Source organism: Chrysemys picta, chromosome 3 (genome assembly GCF_011386835.1).
Source record: "Chrysemys picta bellii isolate R12L10 chromosome 3, ASM1138683v2, whole genome shotgun sequence".
Taxonomy (NCBI): domain Eukaryota; kingdom Metazoa; phylum Chordata; order Testudines; family Emydidae; genus Chrysemys; species Chrysemys picta.
Window position 1 is genome coordinate 24624391 of NC_088793.1, and position 19635 is coordinate 24644025.

Genomic DNA, 19635 nt, shown 5'->3' on the forward strand with positions numbered 1-19635 from the left:
AAGCGGCTTTGGAAACATGGGCCTCATCTTGCAGGGTGTGGAATGCCATCAGTGCCTAATGGCATACAGTGGTTATTGAGGGCACTTGGCAGCTCTCAGGTAAAAATTGGATGTAAATATCAGTGTCGGCGTTTGAAGTATGGGGTAAAATGTAGTTCTATTATGAAAGTGACGATAAAAATTACACTGTACAATTCCATGTTTATGAACTTTCAGTGATTTCCACATCAACTATGCTCAGTTTACCATTAAAAAGACATTTTTCCCATCCCTGATAACTCAGAGTAGGATGTGAGAGTCAAGCTGCATGTGACAGAATGCAGCTCTGTATTCATACCCTATACACCATTGTAATAATCTGTGTACATAATATGCCTTGTGAGGTATCACTTGAAAACCCCAGAATGTAATACTGGGTTACTTCTTTCTTGCACATCATAATTAGTAACTAAGGGTCTGCAAAGCAAATTCTGCCCTCACTTGCACCGTATGCAATCCCACTGTTTTCAAATTGTGCCTCCATCACACCTGTGCAAACTTATTGTACTCTAATTATGCCCTCCATGACTCTTGTGTAATCTTCCAGAGTTAAATATAGATTTTCACCCATGTGACTGAGTGATCCTGAACACTGGAACTTCATAAACCTGTAAGTTGGTGATGTGCACGAAGGAACAAAATCTAGCTTACGCTTTCTTCACTGTGTTGGCTCATAATGCTAACAAGAATAAAAAACAATGAAAAATATTTGTGTCCCAACTCTGAATAGATACAGGGAGTAGGCCTGTTGAGTAAGAAGGTGCTATTTTTACGTAATCACTTTTCAGACTAGAGCCATGCTTATGATATATTATTCAACACTATTTTTCAACACATTAGGGTAAACAAAGTTTCAATCTCCCTTTTATAGTGGTCAGAAGAAGATGATGATAAATAGCTTAGTATATCATAAGTTACTTACAGTTATTTAAAGTTCTTTTTGTATGTCTTCAAGTCAGCAAAATACTTAGAACTCATTTATTTTTCCTATTCATTTGTTCCCAGTTTTTATTCACCAGTCCCCTTTGATCTGTCTTGAGTCATACTTCACAGGTCATTCTTCATAAATTTAATTCTGAGAATGAACATTCAGTGCTTGGTACAAGACACTTGGATACTTACAAGGATCAAATACGCTCTGCAAACATCTGGGAAACTTGGCAATAAAGTACTGTTTTGAATAGTCAGCTGCTTGGCCAAGTCCTGGACAATAGATTGCTTGGAAAATGCATTTCCTTGAAGACTATTGGAAAATGAGGATTTGTCTGAGGAAACTGGGGGAAATGTCATTTACAAACTAGAGCATCTGTCACAATTTTCTTGCCTTTCTGTTATTTTTGTGAGGTCTTCAAAAGTCTGCACCTTGGATGCTGGGCCTGATTTATAGATTCCAAGGTCAAAAGTGACCATTGTGATAATCTAATTTGACATCCTGTGTAATGCAGGTCAGAGAACTGCCCCAAAATAATTCCTAGAGTATATCTTTTAGAAAAACATCCAATCATCATTTAAAAATTGTGGGTGATGGCAAATCCACCATGACCTTTGTAAATTGTTCCAATGGATAATTACTCTCATTGCTAAGAATTTACACCTTATTTCCAGTCTGAACTTGTCCAGCTTCAATTTCCAGCCATTGTATCATGATATACTTTTCTCTGCTAGATTGAAGAGTCCATTATTAAATATTTGTTCCCCATGTAGGAACTTATAGACTGCAATCAAGACAACCCTTAACCTTCTCTTTTTTAAGAAAAATAGACTGAGCTCCCTGAGTCTATCATTATAAGGTATGTTTTCTAATCCTTTAATTATGCTTGTGGCTCATCTCTGAACCGTCTTCAATATACTTACATCCTTTTTGACTTGTGCACAACAGATCTGGGCACATATTCCAGCTACAGTTGCACCAGTGCCAATATTTAGGTAAAATAACCTCTCTACTCCTTCCCAAGATAACCCTGTTTATGTATCCGAGGATTGCATTAGCTCTTTTGACCATAGCATTGCACTGGGAGCTCATATTCAGATGATTATCCACCATGACCCCCAAATCTTTTTCAGAGTCACTGCTTCCCAGGAGAAGAGTTCTCCATCCTGTACGTATGGCCTACATTCTTTGTTCCTAGATGTATACATTTACATTCACCATTGTGCGACTTCAGTTTAACACCAGTGGAACTGAAATCAATATAATTATACTAGTATGAAATTGGAGTAATACCGTGATGAACCAGGTGTTCAGTTTTGAACACCTCAGCAGCAGAAAGGCTCTTGACATATTGGATTGGACATACAGAAGAGAAACAGAGATGACCAGGGTGGGGAATAGAAGAATTGACTTACAAGAAAAGCTTAAAAGAGTTAAATGTATACAGACTTCAGCAGTCTAAGAACTGACAGGCCAACTACCAAAATCCAAATGTCATGGAACCTTGTGGAATCTTCTGGAAACTTCTAATCCCAGTGTTCTAAACCTGGTCCTATTAATATGTTAAAATGTCATAAATTCATAGATTTTAAGGCTAAAAAAGACCATTATGATCATGTAATCTGGCCTCCTACATAACACTGGCCATAATCCCTCATCCAGTAATTTCTGCATCAATCTCAAAAGAAAAATTAAAATATTAATATTTAACATTTAAATAACAACCCCACTCCTTCCGAAAGCCAGCCCTTCCAACAAAATACAGTCATAACCTCCATCAATCTAGTTGTCTTGTATTTGCACTTTTTGTTTCCTCATTCCTATTGCCTATTCCCTCTGGCTTGTCTTCTCTTGTTGTATCTTCATTTTTGATCTTGTCAGGGGAATAATTGTCTCTCTATTTGGTTGTAAAGTGCCAAGCACATTCTTGGGCACAACCATAACAACAATAATAATTAAAGTGGCATTGCACAGCAAACTAGGCCCATCACATTCAACTGAAGGTTTGATTTTGATGGACTCAAACCTCTGTAGGAACACCCCACATGGGTATATTTTCCAATACTACTTGCTTGGAGTCTCCCTACATACTGCCTTATGGGCATCCAACTTCAGAGCATTTTGATGGCCTCCCCACACTGCCTCCTAGGTATCTGTGATGATGGTAGTAGGTTCCAGGAAGAGCATTCCGCAATCCCACAGAAGCTTTCCTGAGTACCCCATACACACCCACAAAAGGGGAAAAGATACTCTTTTTGTCTTACTGAAGCCAGTACTGCAGTAAAAGCTCCGATTGCAAAATCCACTGTCCTATTGGCTTCAGTGCATTTTCGATCAAGACCTAAAAGCCAGGCTTAATGCAGTAAATAAAGGAAATTCAAGGTGTGTATGATAATCATGAGATAGGAAGTGATTCCCCATCATGTCAGCTTGTGGTTACTAGGGAACCATCACTACCCTAGATTAATCTACTTTTAGGCCATGATACTACTTAACAATGGTATGATAATATGTGGGACTCAGGACATCTGCAGAGGTGATGGCTCTTGTGGAGATTTTAGGGTATTAATGAACCTCCAATTTTATTTCAATTTATCTTCTGATTTTTTTAAACTCTTGGAGTTAGCTAGCTCACCATTTGCCAAGTGGGAGGTATGGTTAGATCAGACTCCTCATCCAGACTCTAAGGGTACTGTTATCCCCCAGAGGGTAAATTCAGATCATTTCATCAAGGTATCTAGTACTGACCATTTCTTTATGCTATCCACTGCTTTTGCTATCCAGTATTTAAAGAATAAAACCCTTCCTTACCCCCTCCTCAAAGGAACCAGCAGCATTATTGATGTTTATCAACAAGTTATCACAGCCCTAAACTTATGGCAACCGTTTTGTATTGAAAACCGAGTTTCAGTACACTGGTAGTTACATTGCATGAATGAATATGAAACCTCTATGAAGTTCTGGTGGATTTGAAATGTACTTGCATATACGCCCCAAAACCTAGTGGGAAATGTGGTTGTGTCAATTTGGGAAATCTGCCTACGTACAATTTATGAATTCCGATTGATGTTATGAAATTGTTGTATTGTGACATGCCTCAACATATAGTGACTCAGCCATGACTTGACAGAGGCTGTGTCATGTCCCTCCCAGACCTGGTGCAATGGAAGGTTGTTAAGCCTTATTGCTTGCCAATTCGGGTGTAAACACCTGGGACAACAGGTTAGTTGAAGCTAGGAGAACCAGTTTTCTCCAACTTTTCTGCAGGGGACTGTGGTTTGGAAAAGGGAAAATCCCCAGCAGCACAACAAAGGAACCAGGTGTTGGTTGTGGCACATATAAGCTTGAAGGACTCACAGAGCCTGAAACAGGAAGCTTTGGGTAAGAGAGAGGAGCACGCTTTCATAGCAGGGGTTTCTTGTTGAACTGCAGGACCATCTGAGGTCAAAGCTAGCAAGCTGACCTAGAGGAGTCCTATTATTCAGAAGCGAAGCCATGTGCAGGAGAGGGATCCTGGATTCCTCAGAGGGGTCTGCCCTGGGCCCAAAGAACTCTCCAGAGTAGTGAGGAAATCGAGGTGGGGAATTGTGTAGAGGTATGTTTATTGTTTCACTTAGATCAGTGTATCTCTTGTGCTATCTAAGTAACAAGTAATTTGTTTTAAAATCCTGTGCAAAATCTGTGTTTGTTTGCTTCTTGCTATCACATGTCCATGAAGAGTTTAACTGTAAACCCAGAGCACCCACAATGTGGAATACTGGGGGAGGGTGTGTTTAAGCTAAAATAATTAAATTTTAAATAAATGTAATCATAAAACCAACATTAAAGACTCTGAGGGGTGAGCACTGGTCCTGGGGGACTTTAGGTAACTGGACCATGTGATCCCATTTCTGTGAAGAATATCAGACAGGGAGCATGTGCTCAGGAAATGTGCCAGAGAATCCAAGGGAAGAGACAGTGCTAGATCCTACTCAGACCAAGGGAAGTTTACCGCACATGGGGCCAGTGGATTGGGACCCAACGCAGAGGCTTGGAGAGAATTTAGCAGAGAGAGTTTCACAAGAACTGTTTGTGTAATATTTGCATACATTCTCCCAACCCTAGTGGAAAATATATTTATAACTGTTCATAGGAGTAGGGTTGCCAACTTTCTAATAGCAGAAAACTGAACACCTTTGCCCCTTCCCTCCCCACCCCTTCTCTGAGGCTCTGCCCCTGCTCACTCCATCCCCCCCCCCTCCGTCGTTCGCTCTCCCCCACCCTCACTCACTCGCTCATTTTCACTGGGCAGGGGCAGGGGGTTGGGGTGCAGCAGGGGGTGAGCGTTCTGGCTGGGAATGTGGGCTCTGGGATGGGGCCAGAAATGGGGGGGTTCAGGGTGTGGGAGAGGGCTCCAGGTTGAGGCAGGGGATTGGAGTGCGGGAGGGGACTCTGGCTGGGGGTGCGGGCTCTGGGGTGGAGCCAGGGATGAAGGGTTTGGGGTGCAAGAGAGGGCTCTGGACTGGGATGGGAGTTGGGGTGTGTGTGGGGGGGTAAGGGATCTGGCTAGGGGAGCGGGCTCTGGGGTGGGGCCGGGAATGAGGGATTTGGGGTGCAGGAGGCGGCTCAGGGCTGGGGCAGAGGAGGAGGTTCGGGGTGCAGGCTCTGGGAGGGAGTTTAGGTGTGGGAGGGGGCTCAGGAATAGTGCAGGGGGTTAGGTAGGGGAGGAGGGGTGCAAGCATTGGGCGGCTCTTACATCAGGCAGCTCCCAGGAAGTGGTGACATGTCCCTCCAGCTATGCACGCTGCCCCCGCCTGCAGGCACTGCACCCGCAGCTCCCATTGGCTGCAGTTCCTAGCCAATGGGAGCTGAAGAGCCGGCACTGGGGCAGAGCAGCATGCGGAGCCCCTGTGGCTGCCCCTATGCCTAGGAGTCAGAGGGACATGTCGCCGCTTCCCGGGAGCTGCGTGGAGCCAGGTAGGGAGCCTGCCTGCACTACCAACTGGACTTCTAACGCTGACCGGAGCCACCAGGGTCCCTTTTCGACCAGGTGTTCTGGTCAAGAAGCAGACACCTGGCAGCCCGACACAGGAGCTTGGTGGGGACTAAGATTAAAATAACTAAATGCACTAAATTCATCCCTAGTGTAACCCCACTTACTTCTATAGTTTAATGATTTTAACCCGGTAAATAGTACGTGGTTAAGCTAAGCAATCACTAAGGGTTGGATGGAAATGATAGCAGTGTACAACTATTAGACTGGCCACGCAGACACCAAGGAGGGTGAGAAATTGTTGAAGGTGGTCCAAAGCAAGAGAGAATGGATCTTAGATACTACGGAAATGATAGGTGCTAAGTATATAATAGATGAAATTAGGCTGAATATCAGGTAAGCCGCCTTACGGAGGGAACTATTAGCGTGTAAATTACTCTCTCAGGGAAAGCAGTGGAAACCCCATACACGAGACAAAGCAAAAGGCCAGAATATATTTAACAATTCTGCATTGTCAGGGTAATGTACCAGATGGGCTAGAAGGACTTTTCTAGCTCCTACTTTGATGACAAACAAGAAATGATCTGCAAGCTCAGCCCGTTGTAATGATGGCAGGACAAGGACCCTCCTGTCTGAGCAGTCAGGTAAATGACCTCTGGGTTCTGTAACTCTCTAACACAGGGCCCACAGACAAGCCTCTCCAGCTTCCATGATTGATGATGTTAATACCTCAGGGCCACCCCCTCCATGTGTCAGCCTCTTTTTAACTTTGGACTATAAAGTAATTCTATTTGGAAGAGGAACCCCGCCCCCATTCCTTTGCCTTAGGCTACCACACTATCTTGAAACAGAGTTGCTTTTACATTTTCTGCTTGGCAGCTATTTTGAACAATTAGTCCAAAAGATGGTGAAATATTAACCAGATATTTTGCTTAATTATTCATGAAGTTTTGTTGGAATAGTGACTATCCATCTGCCTTCCTCCTCCCCCAGCCTTGCTTTTCAAAGCTTTGGTCTTCAGCAAAACCCCATGGACAGAATGTGTGGAGATTCTACTGGTGGTTCCAGGAATTTGGGACTCACAGCTCACTCATCACTATCACTGATGAATTCCTCATTTGTTTCTGTAAATGGCAGATTCCCAAACAGAGAGAGGAGACAGAACAAGTTTATGATTCTGTTGGAATTTTCAGTAAGGAGCCAGAATTCACCACATGCTAGGCACTGCACTGCAAAAGATTCTCCAGGTCTTTTGGAACCTAAAACCTTGGGCCCAAATTCCTCCCTAGTGTTACTTCAGCTGAGTTAAAATTTGGCCCAATGACTCAAAAATAAGAATTCACAAAACAGAGATAATTGATGGGCCTGCCCTTTCTCCTTGTCAAAGAATTTAAACACTGAAGTCACAGTATATTGTTCCCCTGATGGGTTTGGAGATATGAAAAGTGAGACAATATATCTGAAAGTAGGTTTTTATAGAGCAGGTCTTTCATTCATTTGAATGGCTGTTCAAATAAAACCTGCCACCTTTGAAATCCCGAGAGCCAGAAATATGCATAACTTAAAGATTCTTATAGATCATTGGATGCCACTTGTCAGGCTTGATGGAAGGAAGTGACAGTGGTGCTTGACTTTATGCATTCAACCAAGAAGAGCTGGAGCATAATTCGTCAACTAGGTGCAGCTCAACATCCATGTGCACAAAGCAGGCCGGCAGTTACTCCAAATCAGATTGCCAGTCATCTGTTGAAGGTCACCAGAGCTCCTGTTGACAGAGTTGTCAAACGGCAGGTATATGATGAGTGGCGGCATTTCCTAAGGAGTAATCTAGCCAACAGTAAGATTCACTAGTCTGGAACTGGATAAAGTGCTGAATGGTTTTAAAAATGGGTACAGCTCCCGAATATGATAGAATTGCACTTGAATTCATGAAACATATGGGTTCCCACACTCAGGAATGGCTTGTTCAGTTTTTCAAGAGAGTTCTGTGGGAATCCAGACTGCCTAGTATCTGGCACCAGCTGAATGTCATTGACTTGCTGAAACCTGGGAAAGATCCACACTTGCCTTCAAGCTACAGACCAGTTTCACACTAAGTGTTAGCTTTAAGGTGTTTAAGCATCTGAGTTTGCAAAGGATTTCACCATCTGTGGAAGGCATGCTGGCACACAGCAAGTTGGTTTTTGCTGCAGTAGTAGTATATGGGGGGGATTGGTTCTACTTTGAGCAGGGGGTTGGACTAGATGACTTTCTGAGGTCCCTTCCAACCCTGATATTTCTAGGATTTAATGTAAAGCAGATTTTTTTAACACTATCAGGTCACGTTCATATAATCAGAAGGAAGCAATAAGATACAGACACCATTTATTTTGCTTTGCAGCTCTTCTTTAAATAGAGCCATGGCTATCTAGCTTCATCCACAGTATGGATCCAGGGCCATAGGCTGTTGACATTTTCCCTGCTCTGCCAGGTAACCAAGTGCAGTTAAAGCACACCCATTGGTTACCATGGGAACCAAGAGGTAGAAAGCTTTTGCATGGCTCTCAGGAAACACTTCACAAAGCAGGAATGAAAAGCTAGTCAGCTCACAAACCCTTTTAGTGGGATTTGCTCAACTCAGGCCTTGCTAGCTGTTAAGAATTAGCATTACTTATGAAGTAGTTAACAGGCACTTGTCAGGTTGACGATCTCTCTGATCTGAGCCCTCTCTGATCCTGCTCTGTAGCCACTAGTGGAGGCTCTGGGACCAGTAGGGACCATGAACCATGAGATTTATTTCAGAGTAGCAGCCGTGTTAGTCTGTATCCGCAAAAAGAAAAGGAGTACTTGTGGCACCTTAGAGACAAGAGCATAAGCTTTCGTGGACTACAGCCCACTTCTTCGGATGCATACAGAGTGGAATAAATATATTTTATTTATCCACTCTGTATGCATCCGAAGAAGTGGGCTGTAGTCCATGAAAGCTTATGCTCTAATAAATTTGTTAGTCTCTAAGGTGCCAATGAGATTTATTATATGCCCTCACTTGGCATAAGGCTCATGTGACTAAAGACGAGTTTGTAGACATGGCTGACTCCACACACAATATGGCTAAAAGATAATGCAGTAGGGAGGGCTGCTGCAGGTTATTTATTTAAGTGACAATAAGAAATGAGTTATAAAGGGCCAGATTGTGATCCACTGCCAAGTGTGTGTTATATGTGACTGTAAGAGTTCATTCTTAACTAGCTGCACCGCCAGGCCTGGCTTGCTCTCCTTTCTCCAGCATCCCCTGCCCAAGGCTTGCTCCAGTAGTGTCTCTCCCAGTAAGTTGGCCCTCCAGCTGGGTCATCATCTTTAGTCCACCCCTTCCAGAGTCACCATTGTCCCAAAATATCTGTAACCCAAATAAAATCCTTCCACCTCACTGGGGCTATTTTTCAGCCTGCCTTCAGGGCTTAGCCTCAAGTCCCCCTGCTGTAATCAATCACCCTTGCAATGGGCTTGTGCAGCCCCTGTCTTGGGGCCAGGAGGAGAACCCAGTCCCACTCTCTACTCTGGGTTCCAGCCCAGGGTGCTAAGCTAGATTTGCTCCTTTACCCGTGCTTTACAATGCAGTTTTCTGGGGGCCACTTCCTACTCAGCCTTTTACATCTCTCTCCACACACAGGCACCGACTTTCCATTTAACTAGGTTAGCCAGTTCAGTGTGTGGGAGGACATCCCAAAATGCATTGTACCATACCGATAGTCTTTTTCTTCTGGTCTCAGCAGCTGGGATGGTAGGGAATAGATGCCAAGATTTCACCAGAATGCACTGACATAAATACAGTTGTGCAGCAAGCCAATACATATGGTTGTGCCAGGACAACATGCTGCTGTGCAGATGCTCAGAACCAGGTTATCTTTCACCATGCTAATAAGCTTGTCAGAGCCTGGGCATGCATAAAAGAGGAGGTGGGTGAGTAAAGCATGTCAACCAGGCCATGCATGGGGAAGCAAGTGATGTTAGCAAAATTGGGAACGAACGTTTTTTAAGGAGTATGGAAGGATTTCAGTGGTTCAGACCATTTTCAATTGTATTTCACCATGACTCATGTGCCTGAAGGCAGCCTTCCTGCCCAGGGTGTGTAAACAGAACTGTGTAGTGAATAATGAGACTGTGAGAACTCACACAGTGCAGACGCTTTTGGTCTGAACTCTTTGGACCTTAAAAGCCATTTATAATACACTGACCATATTACAAGGCTAGGCAGAAAGTGAAGTGGCTGCTGATGCTACACATGTAATGTTGCTGTCATGCTTTCATTGCTGCCTCATCCAGTTTAGTGGCTTTGCTTAGCTTTTGTCGGAGGATCAGGAATGGGGCTTTTTAGTTTTTAATCCAGTACATCTTGTTCTTCAAGATACTGTTGTGAAAATGCTTCACAATGTCATCAATGCAGCCAGAAAGCACTGGCAGGTTTTTTGTGGATCAAAGATTTAATGCAATGGTGAACACCTGCCAAATATGAACAGGATCAGGCCCCATATTTGTGTATCATGATAATCTACTGGGGCTTTTAAACTAAAACATATACAAGAAAAATAGAAGTCAAAAGCAGAAAGCCATAGAGTCATATATTTGCGTTCCTTTGCCCTGAGGTTTATAATATTGATTGCTGTATTAATGTAAATGTCTTGCTCATTGCATTGTAATTTTTGCTTGCTTATTTATTTTTCAAGAAATGTACACAAACATTGTTCCAGTTTACTCTGCTAAGAATTTTAAATTAATATTAATGGAAGATATTGTGGCTAAATCCTCTGGATTTCTCTGAAAATCTCCATACGTTTGTTTAGTATATAATGCTTGCCTCCAAAGTGACATCCATTTAAACACCAGGCAGAGTGGATCCAAGTTTGTTTTTTCAACAGAACTCTCATTTTCAATCCATTTCTAAATTTTCCATGTGGTCAGAAAACATGGCTAAGATCCTCTCTGTGAGAGGGCCACCATCCTAGCTAACTCGAGGAATTGCACCAAAAACCTCCAGTGCTTAAAAACATGAGTCTCTACGACTAGGTCCCTAACTCAGAGCTATAACAGATTCATATCCTCTGGATGGGGCACCAAGGGTGACATTGTACATGAACCATCTCTGACCAGTGGGTTAAATATGCACTACAGAAGTGGAATTCTGATGTAACTAGGTCAAGGGAAAATTTAGGATCTGTCATTTATCACTAGTAATGCTCCACAGATCATAGCAACAGTGGAAATTGTAGTGTAGACTGGGCATAGGTGCTTTTATTATTGTGTTATATCTCCTGCAATTAGATGCTTAGAGCAAGCTTTCATTATATGGTGGTAAAAAAAAAAATCCATAGCCCTGTCTACACTAGCTCTTTGCTGGTATTTACTGTAGTATGGGTACTATTTTGTCTTGGAGAGACAGAGACCTTGGATAACAAGTTATCTATACAGGTAAATTGACCTTGTTGAAAGAACAGGAGTACTTGTGGCACCTTAGAGACTAACAAATTTATTAGAGCATAAGCTTATTAGAGCAGAAGCTTTCGTGGGCTACAACCCACTTCTTTGGATGCATATGCATGAAAGCTTATGCTCTAATAAATTTGTTAGTCTCTAAGGTGCCACAAGTACTCCTGTTCTTTTTGTGGATACAAACTAACACGGCTGCTACTCTGAAACTTGTTGAAAGATTGTGTTATAACATGGTAGTTCCACAACTGTGTCCTAACATGGTTTAGTCTTGCCTACAGTATGTAGGTAGGCACAAACTGTGTTTTAGTAGTTATACTATACTGTGCTATAATCAGCTTCTAATAAGATTATCAAACACTGTAAAAATTGCCAGTTAGATGTGCCCTGAAGCTTTTTAAAAATATTTGGTTATTAGATGGTTTGACTGCATCCATATCTGGACTAAACTGTGTTATAAATTCAGGCACAACTTGATTTTAAAAACTGTTGTTTTGACTGTATAGCCAAGACCATAGATTAGCTATGGGGTTTTGGTTAACACATCTTCTGTAAATAAATAAATCAATAAGTATTTGTCTGCTGTGGACAGAGAGAATATGCATCTAGGCTAATAGAACGGTGGTGTAAACTGGTTGTCCAAAACAGTTCTGGTGCATTTTTTACTCTAGTTGTAGCTATCATGGTCCACACCACAGAGCGGACAAAGTGTGCTTTGAAGAAAACGTTCTTTGGTTACTGTATATAGTCCCTTTGTTACTAATCTTTAAGTTTATTTGGCGTATGCAATCTGGTCAAGCCAAGCCACAGCGTTCTTAGCTACCATGTTCAAGGCATGAAGACCTCCAGGAAGCTGAGTCATTTTGCAGTCCTCAACAATGTGTCATGTATTGTGGCTGCCCACACTGAACATAGTGGACTGTCTCTAAAACGCCACTGAAATTCCACTGCAGCACAAAGTCCATGTCTGGCACAAAACTGGTTCAGAAGGCTCCATTGCCTTCACGGTAAATCAAACCTGGGTTGGGTTTGAGTTGGGTCCAAGACAAGATAATTATTTGTCACTTTCTCTGCGGACCATGAAGCTCACTACATGTCCTCTACCGTAAATCCCTCACCTGGTAAACTTAGCCACAATGGGTGACGTGAGGGCAGATGACCATATGTTGGATTAAACAAGTGTTTAATTAATGGTAGATGTGGCATATCACGCAATTTTGTCATGAGCTTCACTATGCTTTTTTGTCTGCGAACACTGAATGGCTCAATGTTGCAGAAAACTGGCAGCCGTAGTAGAGGAATAGATTTAAGTGTGCCTGAAATAATATGCATTGTGGAATTATGTTGTACGTCAATCATCTTTGCGTGAGACGAGTGAGCCCATACTGGAGCACAATACTCCACCGCTGAATAACAGAGTGCCAAGGGTGAAGTGTGTAACATTTTAGTGTTGGTGTGCCATGTCTTTCTGGCCTGATTTCTGAGCAGGTTGTTGCGTGTTTTGACCTTAGTTGTTGTCTTTGTAAGATGGTCACAATATGTGAGAGTTCTATCCAATGTGACAGCTAGATAGACTGGGTGTGAATCATGCTTTTTTCGCTAACCATTGAGAACTATGTTCAGCTATCTGTCCACTTGTGCATGATGTAAGTGGAAGACTCTTGACACAGTCTTACTTCAACTTGATATTGGGCACCATTGACAACAATAATTGGCCATAGCCACCATATCAGCATTCAGAAAACTCTCAAGTATGTAAAAGGAGTGTGACTGAGTGCCGAGGCATACATTGTCTGCATAAACAAACTTGCAAGGCCTGGTGTGTGGTAGGTCATTTGACTATAAGTTGAATAATGTTGGAGATGATGCTGGTCCTTGCGGGAAACCATTCTTCTGGTACCTTCAAGCACCTTGGCTATCACCAATATGAACACAGAAATGGCAATTTCTGAAAAACAGAGCCATTGCACATACTAACCAACTTGACATAGTTCTAGGCAATTTTATCAAAAGGCCTGTGTGCCAAACCATATCATATGATGCAGCCAGGTCAAGGAAAACTGAACCAATCTTTAGCTTATGTTGGAATACATTTTTGATTAAAATTGTAAGTGCCAGCACTTGATCACATAGAATCATAGGGTTGGAAGAGACCTCAGGAGGTCATCTAGTCCGACCCCCTGCTCAAAGCAGGACTTATCCCCAGACATATTTTTGCCCCAGATCTTTAAATGGCCCCCTCAAGGATTGAATTCACAACCCTGGGTTTAGCAGGCTAATGCTCAAATCACTGAGCTATCCCTCCCCCCCCCCAGTACAGATGCCAACTCCCCTCTTTTCCCTAGAGGACTTCGCTATGATTATTGGAGGACATCTCATGAGGCTGAAACCTGAGCTATAGCTCTCTGACTGCAAGAATCAGAGGCTAAGGGGGTGTTAAGTGTTAGGCTCTCTTACATTCAACAGACCCAGTTCTCCATTGCTCTGCACTAGGGTGACCAGATATCCTGATTTTATAGGGACAGTCCTGATTTTTGGGTCTTTTTCTTATATAGGCTCCTGTTACCCCCCACCCTCGTCCTGATTTTTCACATTTGCTGTCTGGTCACCCTACTCTGCACCTTCTTTAAACAATTTACACCAATGCAAAGTATATTCCAACTCCCCTTCCCACCCTTTCTTCTATATGCATCCGAAGAAGTGGGTTGTAGCCCACGAAAGCTTATGCTCTAATAAATTTGTTAGTCTCTAAGGTGCCACAAGTACTCCCACCCTTTCTTAGTACTTCAGATACTGCTCTCAAGTCCCATTTGGCTAGTATTTGCTATACTTGGCCACACCTTGGAGTGTATATTGTTGGAAAGTTAGAATAAATTTGGTAGCTCTGTTTCTGAGTCCATGGGGGAGTGGGCGGGGAGGGAACTGCGCACTCTTCCATCTGTTCCAGTCCGAAACAACCCAAATAACTGACAAATGTTTGAAATTAAAAACTTGAAATCTGACAATTTTTTTTGTGCTCATTGAGATTTAAGAAACTAGCCAAGATTGAATAAATTTGGGGGCATTTTAGAGTTTGAAATTTGGCCCTTCAAAAAAACTTTTCAATTGTTTCTCTTTATAAAAAAGACTGACTCAACTATGTTTTTCTCTATGGAATAGAGACAGTGTATGGCTGTTGCAGACAGATATCACAATAGGAAGACAAAATAAAAATCTAAACTTCAAATGTTATATTTAGCCTCTGAATTTGGATTCATAAAGTCAACAAGGAGGAATGTAATTGATTTTTTACTAAAAAGAAAGGTTTACATTTTTCTGGTCTTCTACTGGCTTTTGTGGTGTTTGTCTTCCCATATTCTTAAATATGGGAGCCAGACTGTGAAATACATGCTGTGCCCAGTTTTTAGCACTTATGCAATCTTTTTGTAAGTGCATCCCACACTTTTCTCAGGCCTTGCCTACACTGGCAAATTTCTGCGCCAGAAAGCAGCTGTCTGCGTTGTAACTCCCAAGGTGTACACACTGCCAAGTCACTTGGTGCACAGAAACTGTGCAGTTGCAGCACTGTAAAAAAAAAAAAACACCCGAACGAGAGGCGTACAGCTTTCTGTGCCAGGGCTACAGCACCGCAGTGCCAGTGTAGACACCCTGGTCGATTACAGTGCTGTGATTGGCCTCCGGGAGGCGTCCCACAATGCCTGTTCTCGCTTCTCTGGTCATTGGTTTGAACTCTACTGCACTGCCCTCAGGTAACCAACTGTGAGCCCCACCCCTTAAATTCCTTGGCAATTTTGAAAGTCCCCTTCCTGTTTGCTCGGTGATGCGTGCAGTGGTCTCAGTGCATCTTTCCAGGTGACAGTGGCTGCTCCATGCACCAGGCGATCCCTTGCTTGGAGCCATGCCGAACTGCTGGACCTCATCAGCATTTGGGGAGAGGAGGCTATCCAGTCCCAGCTGTGCTCCAGTTGTAGGAATTATGATACCTATGGACAGATTTCACAATGCATGACAGAAAGGGGCCATGACCAGGACACATTGTAGTGCAGGGTCAAAGTGAAGGAGCTGCAGAACACCTACCACAAGACGCAAGAGGCAAACTGCCACTCTGGTGCTGTGCCCACGAACTGCCAGTTCCACAAAGAGCTGAACGCGATACTTGGTGGCGACCCCACCTCCACTGCGTGCCAGTCGAGAGTGGACCAAGCCAGAAGGAAGAAATCTTGGACGAGGATCATAGAATCATAGAATATCAGGGTTGGAAGAGACCTCAGGAGCTCATCTAGTTCAATCGCCTGCTCAAAGCAGGACCAATTCCCAACTAAATCATCCCAGCCAGGGCTTTGTTAAGCCTGACCTTAAAAACCTCTAAAGAAGGAGATTCCATCACCTCCCTAGGTAACCCATTCCAGTGCTTCACCACCCTCCTAGTGAAAAAGTTTTTCCTAATATCCAGCCTAGATCTCCCTGAGTGCAACTTGAGACCATTGCTCCTTCTTCTGTCATCTGCTACCACTGAGAACAGTCTAGATCCATCCTCTTTGGAACCCCCTTTCAGGTAGTTGAAAGCAGCTATCAAATCCCCCCTCGTTCTTCTCTTCTGCAGACTAAATAATCCCAGTTCCCTCAGCCTCTCCTCATAAATCATGTGCTCCAGCCTCCTAATCATTTTTGCTGCCCTCCGCTGGACTCCTTCCAATTTTTTCACAGCCTTCTCGTAGAATGATGCCCAAAACTGGACACAGTACTCCTGATGAGGCCTGACCAATGTCGAATAGAGGAGAATGATCATGTCCCTCGATCTGCTGGCAATGCCCCTACTTATACAGCCCAAAATGCCGTTAGCCTTCTTGGCAACAAGGGCACACTGTTGACTCATATCCAGCTTTTCATCCACTGTAACCCCTAGGTCCTTTTCTGCAGAACTGCTTTCTAGCCATTCGGTCACTAGTCTGTAACAGTGAATGGGATTCTTCCATCCTAAGTGCAGGACTCTGCACTTGTCCTTGTTGAACCTCATCAGGTTTCTTTTGGCCCAATCCTCTAATTTGTCTAGGTCCCTCTGTATCCTACCCCTACCCTCCAGCGTATCTACCACTCCTCCCAGTTTAGTGTCATCAGCAAACTTGTTGAGAATGCAATCCACACCATCCTCCAGATCATTAATGAAGATATTGAACAAAACTGGCCCCAGGACTGACCCTTGGGGCACTCTGCTTGATACCAGCTGCCAACTAGACATGGAGCCATTGATCACTACCCATTGAGCCCAACGATCTAGCCAGCTTTCTATCCACCTTATAGTCCATTCATCCAGCCCATATTTCTTTAACTTGCCGGCAAGAATACTGTGGGAGACCGTATCAAAAGCTTTGCTAAAGTCAAGGAATAACATATCCACTGCTTTCCCCTCGTCCACAGACCCAGTTATCTCACCATAGAAGGAAATTAGGTTAGTCAGGCATGACTTGCCCTTGGTGAATCCATGCTGACTGTTCCTGATCACTTTCCTCTCCTCTAAGTGCTTCAGAATTGATTCCTTGAGGACCTGCTCCATGATTTTTCCAGGGACTGAGATGAGGCTGACTGGCCTGTAGTTCCCCAGATCCACCTTCTTCCCTTTTTTAAAGATGGGCACTACATTAGCCTTTTTCCAGTCATCCGGGACCTCCCCCGATTGCCATGAGTTTTCAAAGATAATGGCCAATGACTCTGCAATCACATCCGCCAACTCCTTTAGCACCCTCAGATGCAGCGCATCCGACCCCATGGTTTTGTGCTCATCCAGCTTTTCTAAATAGCTCTTCTCTACCCCAAAGGAGGCTAGCCAGTCACAACTGTCAGAGCTCGGCGAAGTGGAAGCAGGTGAGGAAGCCCCTGGTAAGTGACTTTGATTTGGGAATCACTGAAGCGAGTTGTTGGGGGCAGGAGGGTTGCAGAAAGCAGGCTTGTGTCTGTATGATGCACGTACCACCACATGCCTAGTCTGAGCGACGGAACAGGGTGTTGATTGACTCCCTCACTTCACGGGAATCTGCCTCAGATCTCCACAAAACTATCATGGGGATACTGGGCAATCTGTTGCCACAGGCTCTTTGGCAGAGCTGCTTTATTTCTTGCCCCATTAATGGTAACTTTCCTGCGCCACTCTGCTGTCATGGTGTGTGTGTGGGGGGGGGCAGACCATTGCTGCACACAGGCGAGCCGTATAAGGGTCAGGCGGAAGCCGCAGTCTTGGAGAAGACCCTCCCTTGATTCCCTGCTCACCCTCAGCAGTGAAATATCTTCCCTAATGAACACAGCCTGTGGAAAATGTGGGGACAGGAATGATTATAAGACCCCCCCTACAGTGCTGGCTCTCCGCAAGAGCCATGTGTCCAGTGTACAGTACAGTCCTGGAACACTGATTTCCCTCGCCCCTGTGGTTACTCACCATTTTGGGGGCCTTGTGGCTCATGTGTGCTTGCCTGGGATCAGCCAGTTAGTGACAGGTATGTGAATAGTGTCTGTGTTTTAAATCACTGAATCAGTGGTCTCTGTGTTGCAAACAATACTGCTTCTGTAAAATGTTGCATTTTGGCTTTACAGATATGACCGTGGGAGCCCAGCCTCCCTCGTTGTTATCACTGGCTGAACAGCTGCGCAGAATTAGAAAGTGGCCATGAAGAACTAAAGAGGACTTTCTGCGTGATGTCATGCTGCACTCTGTGGCAGAAAAACAAGAATTGAAGGAGTGGTGGGACAGCAAGAAGAGGGACCGAAAGGAGAATGTGGTGTACCAGAATGAAGCCACGTAGCGGCTCTTAAACATTATGGAGCACCAAGCAAACACGTTCCAGGTGCTCTTAGCACTGCAAACTGAGCAGCTCCATGCCCACCATCCCCTGTAGCTGCTGTCGCAAAACGCTTCGCCATGCACCCCCCAGACACCACCAACACATCCTTATCAACGTCTTGGCTCCAGTCAGTACCCCCGGCATTCCACTCCTCCCAGTCACAGTCCAGCACTACAGACTCCTAGTACCCACTGCACTCAACACCTGCTGAAATACAGTACCTGCTGCACTGTATTCCAAAGTACAAGGTTGCATATTATACCTGGACATACACAAATATTTAACCTTCCAGGGACCCCACCTCCTCCTGGAACCCTCCTTTACCTCTTTCCCTTCAGTGCTGATGTGTTTTTTTGTTTGTCTCTCTCCTCTGGTTGTTGTTTTTTAATAAGAGAATTGTTTTTGTTTGAAAGCAATCATTATTTCATTAATAAGCAATCTTTATTCCATTTGAAAGCAAACAGAGCCCTGCAAAGCAACAGGAAGTTTTCTTAAACCTTCATAGTGCATCGTCTGCACCAATCACAATTACCTCCTAGCATTACAAGCACTGCAATCCCAAGCATAGCAACAAATATTAGTGGCTTTCAGCTTCAAATTTCTGCCTCAAGGCATCCCTGATCCTTATGGCCCCGCGCTGCGCCCCTCTAATAGCCCTGGTCTCTGGCTGTTCAAATTCAGCCTCCAGGCACTGAGTCTCAACGGTCCAGCCCTGAGTGAAGTTTTCACTCTTCACTTCACATATATTATGGAGCACACAGCACGCAGCTATAACCATAGGAGTATTGTCATTGACCAGTTCCAGCCTCCCATACAGGCAGCACCAGCAGGCCTTTAAACAGCCAAAAGCACACTCAGTCATTTTGTATTTGCTCAGCCTGTTGTTGAACCGCTCCTTGCTGCTGTCAAGGTGCCCCATATATGGCTTCCTAAGCCACTGCATTAAAGGGTAGGCAGGGTCTCCCAGGATCACAATGGGCATTTTGATCTTTTGGTTCGGGAAGAAAGTCCCTGCTTGCAGTTTCCTGAACAGGCCAGTGTTCCGAAAGATGCGTGCGTCATGCACCTTCCTGGACCAGCCTGTGCTAATGTCCGTGAAACACGCACGATGATCCACAAGCACCTGGAGAACCACTGAAAAATACCCCTTCCGATTAATGTACTCGGTGGCTAGGTGGTCTGGTGCTAGAATTGGAATATGTGTGTCATCTATCATTCCTCCGCAGTTAGGGAAGTCCATTTGTGCAAAGCCATCCACAATGTCATACACATTGCCCAGAATCACGGTCTTTCAGAGCAGGATGAGATTAATGGCCCTGCACACTTCCGTCAACATGAGTCCAACTAGGGTGACCAGATGTCCCAATTTTATAGGGACAGTCCTGATATTTGGGGCT

The 19635-nt window shown here is 44.0% G+C and overlaps 1 long non-coding RNA gene across 1 annotated transcript; it reads left to right on the plus strand.

Annotated features, from left to right (window-relative positions):
- Positions 1 to 4221: 4221 nt before the first annotated feature.
- On the plus strand, positions 4222 to 18654 carry LOC135982178 (uncharacterized). The gene is made up of 2 exons (XR_010599391.1): positions 4222 to 4565; positions 17991 to 18654. It is a non-coding gene; the product is annotated as an uncharacterized LOC135982178 (long non-coding RNA).
- Positions 18655 to 19635: the final 981 nt, after the last annotated feature.